The 14,828-nt window shown below is 43.5% G+C and overlaps 2 protein-coding genes across 9 annotated transcripts in view; both read right to left on the reverse strand.

Annotated features, from left to right (window-relative positions):
* PRDM2 (PR/SET domain 2) overlaps positions 1-12,971 on the reverse strand; it is a 116,385-nt gene extending 103,414 nt beyond the window's left edge. For all 8 annotated transcript variants that reach the window (XR_009452101.1, XM_059691196.1, XM_059691195.1 and 5 more), the window contains exon 1: positions 12,854-12,971. The gene's annotated coding sequence lies outside the window, so the exon portion shown is untranslated. The remainder of the gene's footprint in view (positions 1-12,853) is intronic.
* PDPN (podoplanin) overlaps positions 1-14,828 on the reverse strand; it is a 164,182-nt gene that overhangs the window by 80,355 nt on the left and 68,999 nt on the right. The gene's annotated exons all lie outside the window — the stretch shown is intronic.

Below are 14,828 nucleotides of genomic sequence, written 5' to 3' on the forward strand. Positions count from 1 at the left end.
GGGAAGTCAGAGATGACACCAGGGTTTTTATCCTAAGGACATGAAAGAATAGAACTGCCGTTTTTTTCAGATGCTGCCTCCTTCTTTTCATGTGCTTTCCATTTGTTTTTCCCTCTTAAAAAACAACAACATTTTCTTCTCTCTCTTCCCATTTTGCAGTTGCTAGCTCACAGGCGCAATTCAAACAACTGAGATACCCTGACATCTGCAACCACATACCTAAAGTATCAAAGTACAGCAGCCCCTCAGTATCAGGGGACTGGTTCCAGGACCCACCCCCAACTGCCCCACAGATACCAAAATCCTCCGATGCTCAAGCACCTTAAATAAAATGGCACATCTGCATATAACCTACATAGGCACATCCTCCCATATACTTAAATCATCTCTAGATTACCCATAATACCTAATACAATGTAAATGCGTGTGAATAGTTGTTGCAGTATATTGTTTAGAGAATAATTGCAAGGACAAAAAGTCTGTAAATATTCAGTATAGACACAATCATCAGTCACTGTAAACCTAACTCCATGGTACACATCTGCAACAACCTAACTACCCCCCAATCTACCCCCGCCCCAAAATATTTTCAATCCTTGATTGATTGAATCTGTAGGTGCAGAACCTGTAAATACAGAGGGCCAATTGTTCTTTTATTGTTATCTCAACTTTTCCTTAATAAAACATTTTACAATATAATTCAGATTGTTACATGATTAATAATCTTCTTTCTACGCTGTCATTCCCTCTTTGTCCAAATAGGAATGCACTCATCACTTCTTTCCAGAGAACAAAAGGATCTTAACGTCTTTTTTTTTAGAGTTCACTACTTATCTACATGCTTGGACCCTTCTGTCAATCATTTCAAATCCTAATGGCTAAAAACCAGACCCTCATTTTTTTCTCTCTCCCTCTTAGCTTACAACAATGTCAAATAATATATCTAAAATATTCTACAATACCAAACGCATTGCAAATCCAACACTTCTCAAATGATATTTTGTTATATTTTTTATTAAAAATAAGAGATGTTGTTACAACAAACGAATTGAGACTTTGAGGACCACTGCATTTTGGACTGGGTGACTGTCCCTTCCTTTAAGGCCATTTAGCACTGCCCTGTACAACCAATGCCAGTAGTGCCTTCACACACTTTGACAATCAAACCATCTACATATCCCCAAATACCATCCCAATTGAGCACCTATCAACTGTAGACTCTAAAACTCTAAAAACAGTTATTGAAGTAACTTCCTTAAGATTCCTCCAGCACCGCAAAGCCCTGTGCCAGTGTCATGGCAATCCTACCGAACTTTCATACTCGGTGTTGACTTCACAGCACTGTTTCTACATACCCACTTAACCAATACGGATACCTCAGATCAAAGTTTTACCAAATGTGAGAACTCGAACTATCAATCCTATCAGTGTAGAGCAGCGGTTCTCAACCTGTGGGTGGCGACCCCTTTGGCGGTCGAACAACCCTTTCACAGGGGTCGCCTAAGACCATCCTGCATAGCAGATATTTACATGACGATTCATAACAGTAGCAACATTACAGTTATGAAGTAGCAATGAAAATAATTTTATGGTTGGGTCACAACATGAGGAACTGTATTTAAAGGGCCAGAAGGTTGAGAACCACGGGTAGAGGCACAGAGGAATCTTCCACACATACCATTAAAACTTAACAATTCTATCAAAAAGTGTAAGTGGTAAATAATTAAGTGCCTCTAGTTTTCCAAAGGTAAATACCTAAAATCCCTAGGACTTCTCTGATCCTGGCTTATGCCTTAGTTTCTTGTCTGGATTTCTATGCCTGACTAAACCTTCTTGAATATTTCTATATATCCCTCTCATTCACCCGTTGGCATTTATCAGATAAAGGACAGCAGGCAGACATAGGGCATGTAACTTTTTATCACCAACTATTCCTTACTAATAACATACACTCCCAGAAAAATAAGAGCTTGATCTTAATTTTATACATCCAAGATTTTAATAATATACATATACTTATATTGCTTCCAAATTCTAGGACAAATCATCCTTACAAATATTTAACTTAGTATCATAAAGATGAATTGATTATACATGAACAGTATCAATATAGCAATAATAAATTTCAGGTCTTTATTCAAATACTGGTCCCTTATAGTGTCAAGACAACTTTAACAACTGTTAAGCTGCTGTCATCTGAAATGGAGGGTGAGAGGCTGGAAAATAGAGATATGCAGGCTGCCCGAGTCCTGCAGCCCCAGCCATCTCTCTATCACCCACCCTCTGCAATAGGCTGAGTGAAGGAAAGACAAACAGTAACACACACACACCAGGCTGAACTGCCATGTGTGCCCCTTGGAGTCTTGTAAAAACTATAAAACTCTATGAAAGGCAAAGTAAAAGCAGTAACAGATTTTTTAAAATTAGTTTAAATCTGGAATGGAGAGGAGAGAACTAGAAAAATAATTATTTAATTTATATGATCACCTATAAGTAGCTGGCATTTTATAAATTTTTTAAATAAGTTTAGATCTTTTGGGGCTATTTGTAAAATAACTCCTTAAATTTGCAACATTCACTTAGAGGTCCCCAATATTAATTATTCAATAGTACTTTCTGAAGTTACAAAAGAATTCCACTGAAGCACTGACTCACAAGAAACTTTAAATTTTAAGATTCAGAAAGCAGTATATAGCTTATGGACAAAGAGTAAACAAAAGAGAACTAATATGTTTATAGCAAAATATAAAAGATCATAAATGCAATGAAATCATGGACTAGATAAACAAAAGTGTTAAAAATCATTTTGTGAAAGGAATCTTGGAAAGTTAATGACCTACATAAGAATTATTCTGAAACTACATCAAGTAGAGCTTTCATGTTAAAAGGTACCATTGTGGCAAACACAGTGATGATTAAGCTACTAGTGGAGTAGATCTATAATGTTTAACACTGTTCTTAACTTACTCTGACCAAAAGATTCTTGCAATCCAGAAACTTCTGGAAAAATATTGTGAAAAGTCTGGAAAATCTAGGGGGAAATCTAGGAAATATAACCTAAACTATGAAAATTTCTCAAAAGCCATTTCTATTAATTTACAAGCACAACTAATATACGTTATATAAAAAAAAAAAACTACCACTCAGAATTCCTACCAGAAGAATGGAATCATCAAATTACAGCCTATAAATTCTAGATATCAATGTGAAAACATTTAGCACCTACTACTCATTGGATTAAGCAAAAGCATGTAATTCATAAATACTGAATCTACCCAAGAATTTGCTAGATGGAAAATCATTTTCCTTTTCTAAAATAACGAACACGCCCCTGGCCCGTTTGGCTCAGTGAACAGAACATCAGCCCACAAACTGAAGGGTCCTGGGTTTGATTCTGGTCAAGGGGACATCCCTTGGTTACAGACTCAATCCAGGTCTGGGGTGTATGAGAGGCAACCAATCAATGTGTCTCACACATCAATGTTTCTCTCTCTCTCTCTCTCCCCCTCTCCCCCTCTCCCCTCTCTCCCTCTCTCTCACTCCCCTCCCTTCCCCTCCCCTCCATTCTACTCTCTAAAAATCAATGGGAAAATATCCTAGGGTGAGAATTTTAAAAAATAATTAAAAAACAAAGTAATAAACACAATTTCACAGTAATCATCCAGGACATCTAGTTTCACACTGAAAAAAGTACCGCCAACTTTCCTTTTAAAAGCAGGCTATATTACCACATAAGCTAAAATGAAAATCAAACCTGACATGTTTATCACTTAAAGAATAAAGTGATCAGCCCTAGCCAGTTTGGCTCAGTGGACAGAGTGTCGGCCTGCAGAATGAAGGATCCTGGGTTTGATTCTGGTCAAAGGCACATGCCCAGGTTGCGGGCTCGATCCCCAGTAGAGGGCGTGCAGGAGGCAGCTGATCAATGATTCTCTCTCATCATTGATTTCTATCTCCCTCTCCCTTCCCTCTGGAATCAATAAAAATATATTTTTTAAAAAGAATAAAGAGATCATGTGCGAGTGTGTGAAAGACACAGAGGCTGAGAATACAGCAAATATTTGGCGAGTTGCTGAATTAGAGAGCGTGAACTTACTCCTGGAAACGGGTTGCTTGTGTCTCTCACCCTCTAGAACAGCGGTTCTCAAACTGTGGGTCGCGACCCCTTTGGGGGTCGAATGACCCTTTCACAGGGGTCACCTAAATACATTCTGCATATCAGATATTTACATTACGATTCATCACAGTAGCAAAATTACAGTTATGAAGTAGCAACGAAAATAATGTTATGGTTGGGGGTCACCACAACATGAGGAGCTGTATTAAAGGGCCGCGGCATTAGGAAGGTTGAGAACCACTGGTCTAGAATGATCTCTACCAAGGCAAAAAGGCACCGGTTTAACAGAGCAGACCACACAGGAATTTCCCCACCTAAAAAGTATGAGAGAGATACAGAGAATAGAATAGCTCACAAATAAACCAGTCATTTCTCCCATCTCAATCAATCAGTTTCCTCAATGAGGCCCACAACGCCACAGACATATATATATCCTGGGGCCTGACTCACCAAGTTCATAGAGCAGTGTCCTGACACAGACCTAAATAAGGAAGCAGAGTTTAGCACTTTATTCCAGGTGGGGGGATTTGATTCAGACAGCACAGTTTCCGCACTAACAGACAGGAAAAGCAGAGGGTCTGCTGTTCTGAATGATTTTAGAGCCGCACAGCACCAATGAGAAAATAATGCTGATTAGAGCTTTTGTTTGCAATATCTAAGTTAAGCACCATAGCAAAATGTTAAATAAGAAACCTGTGGATATGCTAGGAAAGCACCATAAGTCTAAATTTAGATTATGGCACTCTGGGGATATTTTCCTCCACTAGAATCTACTTCAAAAAGGGGGGGGGGGGGGGGGCGGGGAAGACTAAAGGGAAAATTTTCAAAATATACTGCTCCAAGCCACCATTAGTAAAGAGCTAGCTTAGCAATAAATGTGTAGCAATTGCTGACTGTTTATCATTTACCTGGCGGATGTTATGGATAGCTATTAACACATGCTCTCCCTTTTTCTTTTGATTAAATGTATGCATCTATGTCATTACACTGCACTGAACATGTAATTTATTACATCACAAAGTTCAAGTTTTGTTTAGGGTTCCTACAATAATTCCCTCCCACCCCACAATTGAAACTATCTAGTTTCTCTACAGAAATTACAACATATTACTCTCACTAACAGTTTGCTACTCCTTCCGATGATACTAAAAACAAAAAAAAAATTGTCAATTTTCCTGGGTGAAGTAACTCCATCCAATCAAAATACTCTTGAATTAAAAAGTTAACTTCCTTTCCTTATTTTCAATACTAACTGGTAAAATTTCATATGAAAAGGGGGTGGGTGAAAATACAAATGCTTTCCAGCCAGTCACTACTCTCTGATGAGAACTGTGCCACAGATTCAAGATTATTATTACAACTGCCACCTCTCCTAGGAAAAGCACAACTTAAGCAACTGTTGAATGCACATTCTGAAAAACAGCATTGAATTCAAAGAAGTTCCTATACTAGTAAAACTATCCTTTTCTAACATTTCCCCCATGTCAGATGTGCAAAAACTTTCGGTATATAAAAGGAAAATTAAGTCAATTCTTTCCTAACACTCAAATGCTAAACACAAAACTTCTAAAATAAAACGCCAGATTTCACAATTCCCAAAATAAAATGCATTCTCAGTTAACACCTTTATTGTTTTTCCACTAGAGTTGCCAGTGCAGATTTACATTTGTGATTAAACAGTCAAAATTGAGAGGTCTACAGAAACGCTACAAAGTCTTCTGAATCTCCTCAAAAAAGGGACAAAAGCTTCAGCAATATCACACACTGGTCCTGGCACTAAGTATCCATTTTCTCACATAAAACTCTCTAAACATTAATATAGTCACCTGACAAGTGGCCACTCAGACCTCTTTGGGATTTTCCTACAGGATAAAATACATAGAAAACTCATGTTCTACAAACCACATATAAATGACAAGGGGGCTTCCTAAATTCATAAGTGAACGACCTAAAACAAAATCGAAGTTATGCCAGATCTATTTTGCTAAGCCACACATACCACTACAAGATTCTATAGGTCTTCTCCCAAGGTTATTAAGGTATTTACTATTTTGGTAGAAAGCAACTCTTCTACTTTAAATAAAATCTGAGGTTTGAAGTCTATCCTCTAAATATGTCCCTACCGGTGTATTTCTATACAGTTTAAGAAGCTCTCGTACATACATGAGTTTTTATTTTTTAAAGGAAAGTATGCTTCCTCAAAATAAATTATTTGCAGTCGTTTCAAGGTAAAAAAAAAAAATACCTCCCCATCTGTGATAAAAATGAAAGATGGTGTCTTGGTGCTATTGGCTGTGGAAAACTAGTGCGACTCAAGAAGAAATATCCAGAGAGAAGAGATGGGAAGGATTTGGCTTTGTGAAAGGTATGGAAGGGACTGGGAGAACAGCTGCCCCTCCCCCATATTCAGTAGGAGCAGAGCAGTGACAGACTACATGGGATAGTCCTGTTGGTAGGGAGTTAGTTCCAGGTTAAATGTAAACCTGACCCTATAATTAGGGCTCCCCAGATATTGTGTAAGAAGTTGTTATCCCACACAACCTCCCTCCCACCCCACTCCAAAGCCCTGGAGGCCTTCAGAGAACCATGGAAGAGGAGTTAGAGGCAGAGCCCATGAACACATGTAGGCAGGAGGCTGGGGGAAACCTGGTTCCATGACTGCCCATCAGGAAGGTAGCTTTGGCCACCTGGGATGAGCAATGTGGAGCCAGGAGTTCTTTCAGACTGGGGAAGGGGAGGGGGGATCACAAACAAAAGAATGTCTAACAGTTTAGGAAGAGTAAATCAACAGGAAGGAGAAAGGACAAAGGTGGGGAAAGGGCAGCCACAGAATATGTTTTCTAACTGAACAGGAGGTAAATGAAGATGGTGAAAAGTCTAACAAGTGGAATATGACTGACTGAACAGATTTTAAAGGCAGAGCAGTCAGGAGTAGCGATTAAGAGGAAGGTGTTTAACCCTAGCTGGTTTTGCTCAGTGGACAGAGCATAGCCCTGTGGACTGAAGGGTCCCTGGTTTGATTCTGGTCAAGGGCACAAGCCTGGGTTTCTGGCTCAATCGCCAGTAGGGGGCCTGCAGGAGGCAGCCAATCAATGATTCTCTCTCATCACTGATGTTTCTATCTCTCTCCTCTCCCTTCCTCTCTGAAATCAATAAAAATGTATTTTAAAAATATATGTATATAAAAAAAAAGAGGAAGGTGTTGAGCTGTTTTAGAGACTGAGGAGAGGCTACATAGAAAGTTGCATCCCCCAAATGGAAAAAAAGGTCCCAGCACAGACTGCCTTCAAGGCTGGGGATGAAGATTTAAAAAAAAAGCTGGAGGACTCAGAGATAACTTTGAAGGGTTTCTCTCAACCACTGTACCACATTATCCCTCAATACCTACTGCATTAGGAGAAATGCAATTAACATAATGAATCTCAGACTGCTTGCTCAGTCTTCATCTATTCATCTCAAAACATCCCAGTTGCCCCTGCCACTGCCAGAAATACCAGTCTCTGTGATCCATCTGTGATCCATCTGTGATCCGGTTTATTCAGCGCACTGAGGTCAGGCTCAATTAAATTACTAGGCGACTGTGTTGATACAATATTTCTCTCTCCAAATAGGTGAACAGACCTACTCAGTGACCTCTGACAAGTGCTTCACCATTAAGAACCCAAATTTAGCCCTAACCTGTTTTGCTCAGTGGATAGAGCGTCGGCCTGTGGACTGAAGGGTCCCGGGTTCGATTCCAGTCAAGGGCAAGTACCTCAGTTGCAGGCTCCCAGCCTTGGTCGGGGGCACATAGGAGGCAGCCAATCAAAGTGTCTCTCTCACATTGGTGTTTCTCTGTGTCTCTCCCTCTCTCCTCCACTCTCTCTAAAAATCAATGGAAAAATATCTTCAGGTAAGAATTAAAAAAAAAAAAAAAATCTAAATTTATCCCAAGGGCCCTCCTTTTTAAAACTCCTACTTTCAGATGAACTTTAAAACTAGGTCTTTCAGAATTATGGCAAAGTCCCTAAAATAATCCTCACAAAGTGAGAAACATTTAAAATATCATTTTTATATTCATACTCCAAATTTTGCCTAATTTACATTCTCTTAATAAGGTCTTGGGTAATTAATGCACAGGATTCATGCTAATGTATGTTATTTAGTGTTTGGTGAATCTCAAAACTCTTTTTAAATTTTGATGGCATCATTTAAAGGATTTGAAAATGCCACAGAATTTCCCCACCAGAGATTAATGTAGTCTTAGGGGAACTACTTACAAGCACCTATAAAATCTGTAGGTTTCACCAATTTCCAGACAGGCAGTCCACCATAATCAAACCAACAGTTGCACTTAGCTATACACATTTCAGGCAAGCTTTGCCAAGAAATAATTTAGCTCTTTCAAAGCAAAGCCTATCATATGATTTACTGCAAGAGCTGCAAAATACTCTTTTCACCAAAATGGCTGGCAAACATAAGTTATTCAGTGAAACCTCCTTTATTGTATGTTCCAAAGGACTAATAAATGAAAACACAGTATAGGTATGACATGAACCAAGACTCTAAGAATAAGTACCATGCAGTGCTGAGAAAAATATAAGCATATTTCACTCCAAATGAACCAGATTTACTACGTACAAAACTCTAATTCACACTGCAGGGAGGTGGGGGCGGGGAACAGAAGGCATTCTCTTTAAGAAAGAATATTGAAATGACACATGCATTCATTCCAGTGAAGTTATGCAGATATTGTTTTTTCAAAAAACCCAAACTATTACCAAATAATCCTATAGCATGTCTCTTCTTCTGTTTTATTTATCAGTAAATTCTAACTAAAGAGTACTTTAGTATGCCACATTAAAATTCAATCTATACTATCTATACTCTTATGGTTTACAAATAAAGATGTGACAACTTACACTTATTTCACCCAGGAAAATTTGCATAATGATGCATGTTTGCCACAAAGCTCAGTAAGCTATCTTTACAATATAAATATTAAGTTAAAGTTACATAAGCACTTCATAAGTAAACCTTATCTCCTCAAGATAAATCCATTACTTCTGGTACCTAACTGTGAACTGGTTGTTTTTTTTTTTTAAAAAGAGAGATTTTATTAGAAAAACTAGTTTGGTTTCTACCATCAATCTTTAATGGGGTAGTCCAATAAGTCTCATTTTCTTTAAGAAAAAGACAGTTGTTTCTGTGCTATTCAGTATACTAGATCGTGAGCTTAAATTATTCACCATTCATTGGTTCTATGCAAATATATTCAAATTTCCTAATAGTTTAATCTACATATTTGGGATGCTGATCCTCAGCATGCAAACTGCATAGTCTCCAAGTTACCTCCCATTGCTTCATCCTTTGCCACAAAAGGGATGCCAAAGCAGAACTGCTGAAAGTGACCATTCAATGAATCATAAACCAAAAACAGGCCACTAAGTCCTTTCCCCAACTGCAAGGCGGACTTCATGTAAACCATACAGCCTATTCTTAGTATTTTGACTAAAGAGATTCCATAAACTGCTTCAGTGATTCTACCATCCAGTTAGAGGAGCTTTCCTTTAATGCAGCGGTCCAGAACTGGGGTGATTTTGCCCCCCAGGGGACATCTGGCAATGTCTGGAGCAGAGGTCCTCAAACTTTTTAAACAGGGGGCCAGTTCACTGTCCCTCAGACATTCCACACATGCGCACTGCGGGCCCGGGACGAGTCAGCTGCTAAGCAGGACAGGCAGCGGCGGCAAAAACACCCGGCGGGCCGGATAAATGTTTTCGGCGGGCTGTAGTTTGAGGACCCCTGGCTCTGGAGACTCTATCAGTCGTTCTCACTCAGGGAGGTCTTGCTGGCATCTCGTGGGTAGAGGCCAGGGATGCTGCGAAACATACTACAATGTAGGGGACGGCACCCTCAACAGAATTATCCAGCCTCACTGTCAATAGTGCCGAAGTAAGAAGCCCTGCTTTCATGCAACGTATTGCTTTCAGTGATGGAGTCCACAGTTCCCAGTCATCGCTCTACGAAGATGATTTTTATGGCTTTAACTATAAACTTCTAACTTCAAAAGAGAGAAACAGAACACGAGCCCAGACCTCTAACCAAACGCTCTGAAGGGTGACAGCGCAGCTGAGAGCAGGCAATCCGCACGCGCTGCATGCACATCAGCAGTATCGGCAGTAATGACTGTCAGGTAATGTCCCCATCATCTGGAAACTCCCTGGATCACCATGCAAATCTGACAATTTTCCCCGACTGTCCCTTTTCACTCCCCACTATGCATTTTCTAGTGACAGCCCAGCTTATTTTTTCTAGCTCTTCAATAGCATGAAGAGCAAGTCAGAAGACAGGAAAATAGTAAATAACCTACGGTGCTTTCCATCATGGAAAGTCTATGATTAAACAGGACTTAAAAGGTTTATAAATCAGATCTGGAACTTGAAAAGAGAGCGGCAGCTTCAAGAAACAGTCACATGAATAAATAAAACATCTAATGTAAAATAATCATCAAAAGACCATGCATGCAGCTCTATGTGTGTAACTGCACAGATCTGGCTGAGGGAGCTGAAACAGTGCTGATTCTGTAACTGCATTGGTAGGGAAAATGCATCTTTAGAGGCTAAAAAAACAGAATTTAATGTTCAGATAGCTTAAAAGATTACACAAATTTAAAATTCACAATAGAAAATCCTTTTGAACAAATCTTAATGAAAAGAAAATCTCGGGCTATATAGAAACCTTACAGATCAATATGGAATTGATAAATAAGTTATGGCCCATGTGTATGTCACATAGCCATTAAAATCATACTGAAGAAACTTTAATGGATTGGGTATATGCTGACAATATCCTACGGGAAGACAGGTTATAAATATATACACAAGATGACATCAATCCGGTATATATCCACCGAGCCAAACCAACTAGGGCTGTACAAAACATAAATATACAGAAGTGAATAAATATACGGTATATATATATAAGAAATGCACACATGGACACCGATAGAGATAAATGATCACAGTGGTTATCTGAGGAGTGGGAAGGTTATGCCTGATTTCTATTCCTTTTTTGTGCTTTTCTCTATTTTCTAATTGTTCTATAGTGAGAATCGTCACAATGTTTTATACTTACAAACTAATACATCACTACATATTTAAACCATACTGTTTCGGGAGCTGTCTACAAAATACGAAAAAAACAATCTGAACATGCCAACTTTTCAATGAAAGAAACCACCTTCCGAGGCAACCAAGGCGAATCTTGATCCGGCATTTCTATTATGTGCCTGGCGCTTTTCTATGCACTTCAAATGTATTGACTTTCCAAATCCAACCAAAAAAAAAAAAGTGTCAAAAGGAGCCCTGGGATACCAGAAGCCGTGAATGTCCAGCTCCGTTTCCACAGCGGGAAGGGAGAGGTTTTACTAAGATGGTCTTTAAAGGTCCTCCCCAGGCGACACTGCGATTCCAAAGTGTGTGTGAGGAAGCTTCTAGAGAAGGATGGGGCGGCCGCACGCTATGTCACAAACAGAACCCTGTGTGTCTCACTTCCTCCTCCATATTTGTACAGCAAATTTCAAAACGTGCTTAAAAAAAATTAAAAAGGCCTGTCCACGTCCCCAATACTTGGAGATGCAACTGATCGAACTGACAGGATGTTTAAAAGAATCGCGGAATTGTACAACGCCTGTGTTGCTTATAACAATAAACCTAGAGCAAACAAAAACTTAAAGATAGATAGATAGATAGATAGATAGATAGATAGATAGATAGATAGATAGATAGATTTTAGTCGCGTTCTAGGTATGGCCAATTTAGTGTCTGACTTAAGGGACCGAAGGACCTCGTGGGAGTCCCCGAAAGGCGTTCCACTTGTGAAATAAAACCAAAACCTCACACCACACTGGATGGAACCGAGGGGCGCGCCTGGGTCTCCTCTCCCGGGAAATTACAGCTGCGCGGCGCGGGGAACGCGGGCTCCGGTCGGCCCCGCAGGTCCCCCGCCCCCCCAGAGACAGAAGCTGGCCAGTCCTGGCGCAGCGGTCCCCGCGTGGGGCGGAAGGAACCTCGGAGGTTCGGTCATCAACCCCGACCTGTTAGGTCCCCTCCAGATCTCACTCGCCACCATCAAAAAGAGGTTCGCGAGTATCTTTAGCGACAAAATAATCTACAAGTGCACGTCTGCAAAACACACACACACACACACCCGCCCACCCCCGGTGGGCCCGCGACCGGGAGCCAGTTTCCAGGCTGGACCCGCACAAAAACTACTTGGGAAACACAAAGACGCAAGACGCACCCTGGGGTTGCAAGTGGGAGAGACGCGTTCGGTGTGCACACAAAAGGGAAGCGGCGAAACGGCTCGAGGCTGGAGCGGCCCTGGGACCCGCGGAGCCTCCCCCGGGCGGCCGTGCCCGCCCCGCGCCGCCGCCCGCAGCCCGCACGCGTCCCCTCGCCGGGCGCGCGGCTCACCAACGGCGACAAAGCGAACCGCAACTTCGCCGCCGCGGGCCCCAGGGCCGGGCCGGCTGCTGGGCGCCGCAGGGGGGACCCCGGCCGCCGGCGGGCCGCGCCTGGTTCCGGGGTCCCCGCCGGCCCGGGACGCCCGGACCTCGGAGGGGGCGCGTCCGCCCGCCCGCCCGCCCGGCCCTGCGCGCCCGGGTCCCCGGCGTGTCGCGGCCGCCTCGCCGCCCGCGGGCAGGGCCGGGCCTCCGCCGCCGTCCCGGGAGCCGCCCGACCCGTAGCCGCTTACCTGCGCCCGCGCCCCCGCGCCTCAGAGCGCCGAGAGCCGCCGCCCGCGCCGCCGCCGCCGCTCCGCACGCCCCGCCGCCCGCGGCCGCGCCGCCGCCATCTTGGCCCCGGTCGGAAGTGACGTCGGTGGGAGCCCGCACCCTGCGCGCCGTCGCGGAGGCCCCGGCCGCGCTCCCCGGACGACGCCGGCCGCACACGCGCCGACGCGCGGCCTCCCCGAGGCCCGTCTGGCCGAGCGGCCCAAACGCCCCTCGACGACTCGTGCCGGGGACCCCGCGGAGCCCGCGCGGCGACTCTGGACGGAAACCCCCGCGCCCGGCGTGTCCGCACCGAAGGATTGGGGTTCAGCGCAGCCGCAAGACGACGGGAATCCACGGCCTTTCCGAGAAGACGGCGGGGAGCAACAGGCGTTTCTCGCTCGGCATCCTCAGCCCCGCTCCGCGCGCGCTCGTCTCAGGAGGCCCGGGCTGGTCTCGCCCCGAAGATCAAACGCCCCGGGGGCCGGCGCCGCGGGTCCGCTCGCTCCGCGTCCGCCCGAGTGCCCGGCGCCTGCCGGCGCCGCTGCCCCGCGCCGTCCCAGGTGGCGGGGCTCCGGCACCGGGCCCGACGCTGGCCTCGTCCTTGTGGAACTTGGTGACATCGGAGGCCGCCACTGGGCGACCTGGGCGCGGAAGAAAGCTCATGGCGCCGAACCGGGTGACGTCCCCGAGGAGCCGGCTCCCAGGCAGGTGGGGAGGAGGCTGGAGAGGAGATGGCGTTGGGAGTTGCCGCCTACGGATGGCATTTAAAGCCGCGAGCGCGTCAAGATAAAGTGAGGAATGAAATCAGGAAGAATCCGAATGTCATGGGCAACCCGAGGCCTCCGGAACGGAAGGAGGTTCGAGGCAGGGGCACCTTGGAACCTTAGGAGGGAGCACGCACGTCCATTTATGGAACTAGGGCTGCAAGAATGTGCAAAACGTGCCATACCTGGTCACTTAGCCAGGGGCACTGAAACAACCCTAATGGGTTTGGCTCCGTGTCGCCCGGAGCTTGGGCCTGCAGACTGAAGGGTCCCGGGTTCGATTGCTGTCAGGGCACGTACCTCGGTAATCAAATGACAACAACCAACACAAAAATAGCCATTCAGTGTGAATGAATCAAAATTATGCCTACTTTTTTCTGTCAGATGAAAATATATATATATATTTTGGTGTGCCTCAGAATCTTAGTAATTTATTTCTGATGAAAAAGTTGAAAATAGCTAACTAGGGTTTAATCTTAAATCATGATGTACCAACATATTGCAAAGGGGCGATGCTGTACCCTAAGTATCCGGTCATAGGGAACAAATGAAGATACCGGAGTAAATTTTATGAAGACCTTAACACATGGCAGGGTTAGCACAGAACATAAGAAGAAAAGAAATCAACCCTCATGAGTTTGCTTATTCCGCTATTCAAGGCAAAGAGACCCTATCAGGGGTGGGCAAACTTTTTGACTCGAGGGCCACAATGGGTTCTTAAACTGGACCGGAGGGCTGGAACAAAAGCATGGATGGAGTGTTTGTGTGAACTAATATAAATTCAAAGTAAACATCATTACATAAAAGGGTACAGTCTTTTTTTTTTTTAGTTTTATTCATTTCAAACGGGCCGGATCCGGCCCGCAGGCCGTAGTTTGCCCACGGCTGCCCTAGATCTAGGTAATACTCCCCTGGACGTCACTAAAATAGTGTACTCCGCTCTGGGTCAGAGCATTGATCACTTTTCCACCCCTTACCTAGACCAGTGCCTGGAAGCATGATCCATGCATCAAAATCACCGGACGTGCCTGCAAAAAAAAGTCAGCGAGACTCCACCCTCCCATCCACAATCAAAACACCAATGTACAAATCAAAAATCTAAAAAAAAAATCCATCTGCCATCTGGCTGCAGTAGAATGCAAAGGAAAATAAAGGAATGTTAAGTAGAATGCAAAGGAAAATAAAGGAAATG

This window comes from Myotis daubentonii, chromosome 3, assembly GCF_963259705.1.
Source record: "Myotis daubentonii chromosome 3, mMyoDau2.1, whole genome shotgun sequence".
Taxonomy (NCBI): domain Eukaryota; kingdom Metazoa; phylum Chordata; class Mammalia; order Chiroptera; family Vespertilionidae; genus Myotis; species Myotis daubentonii.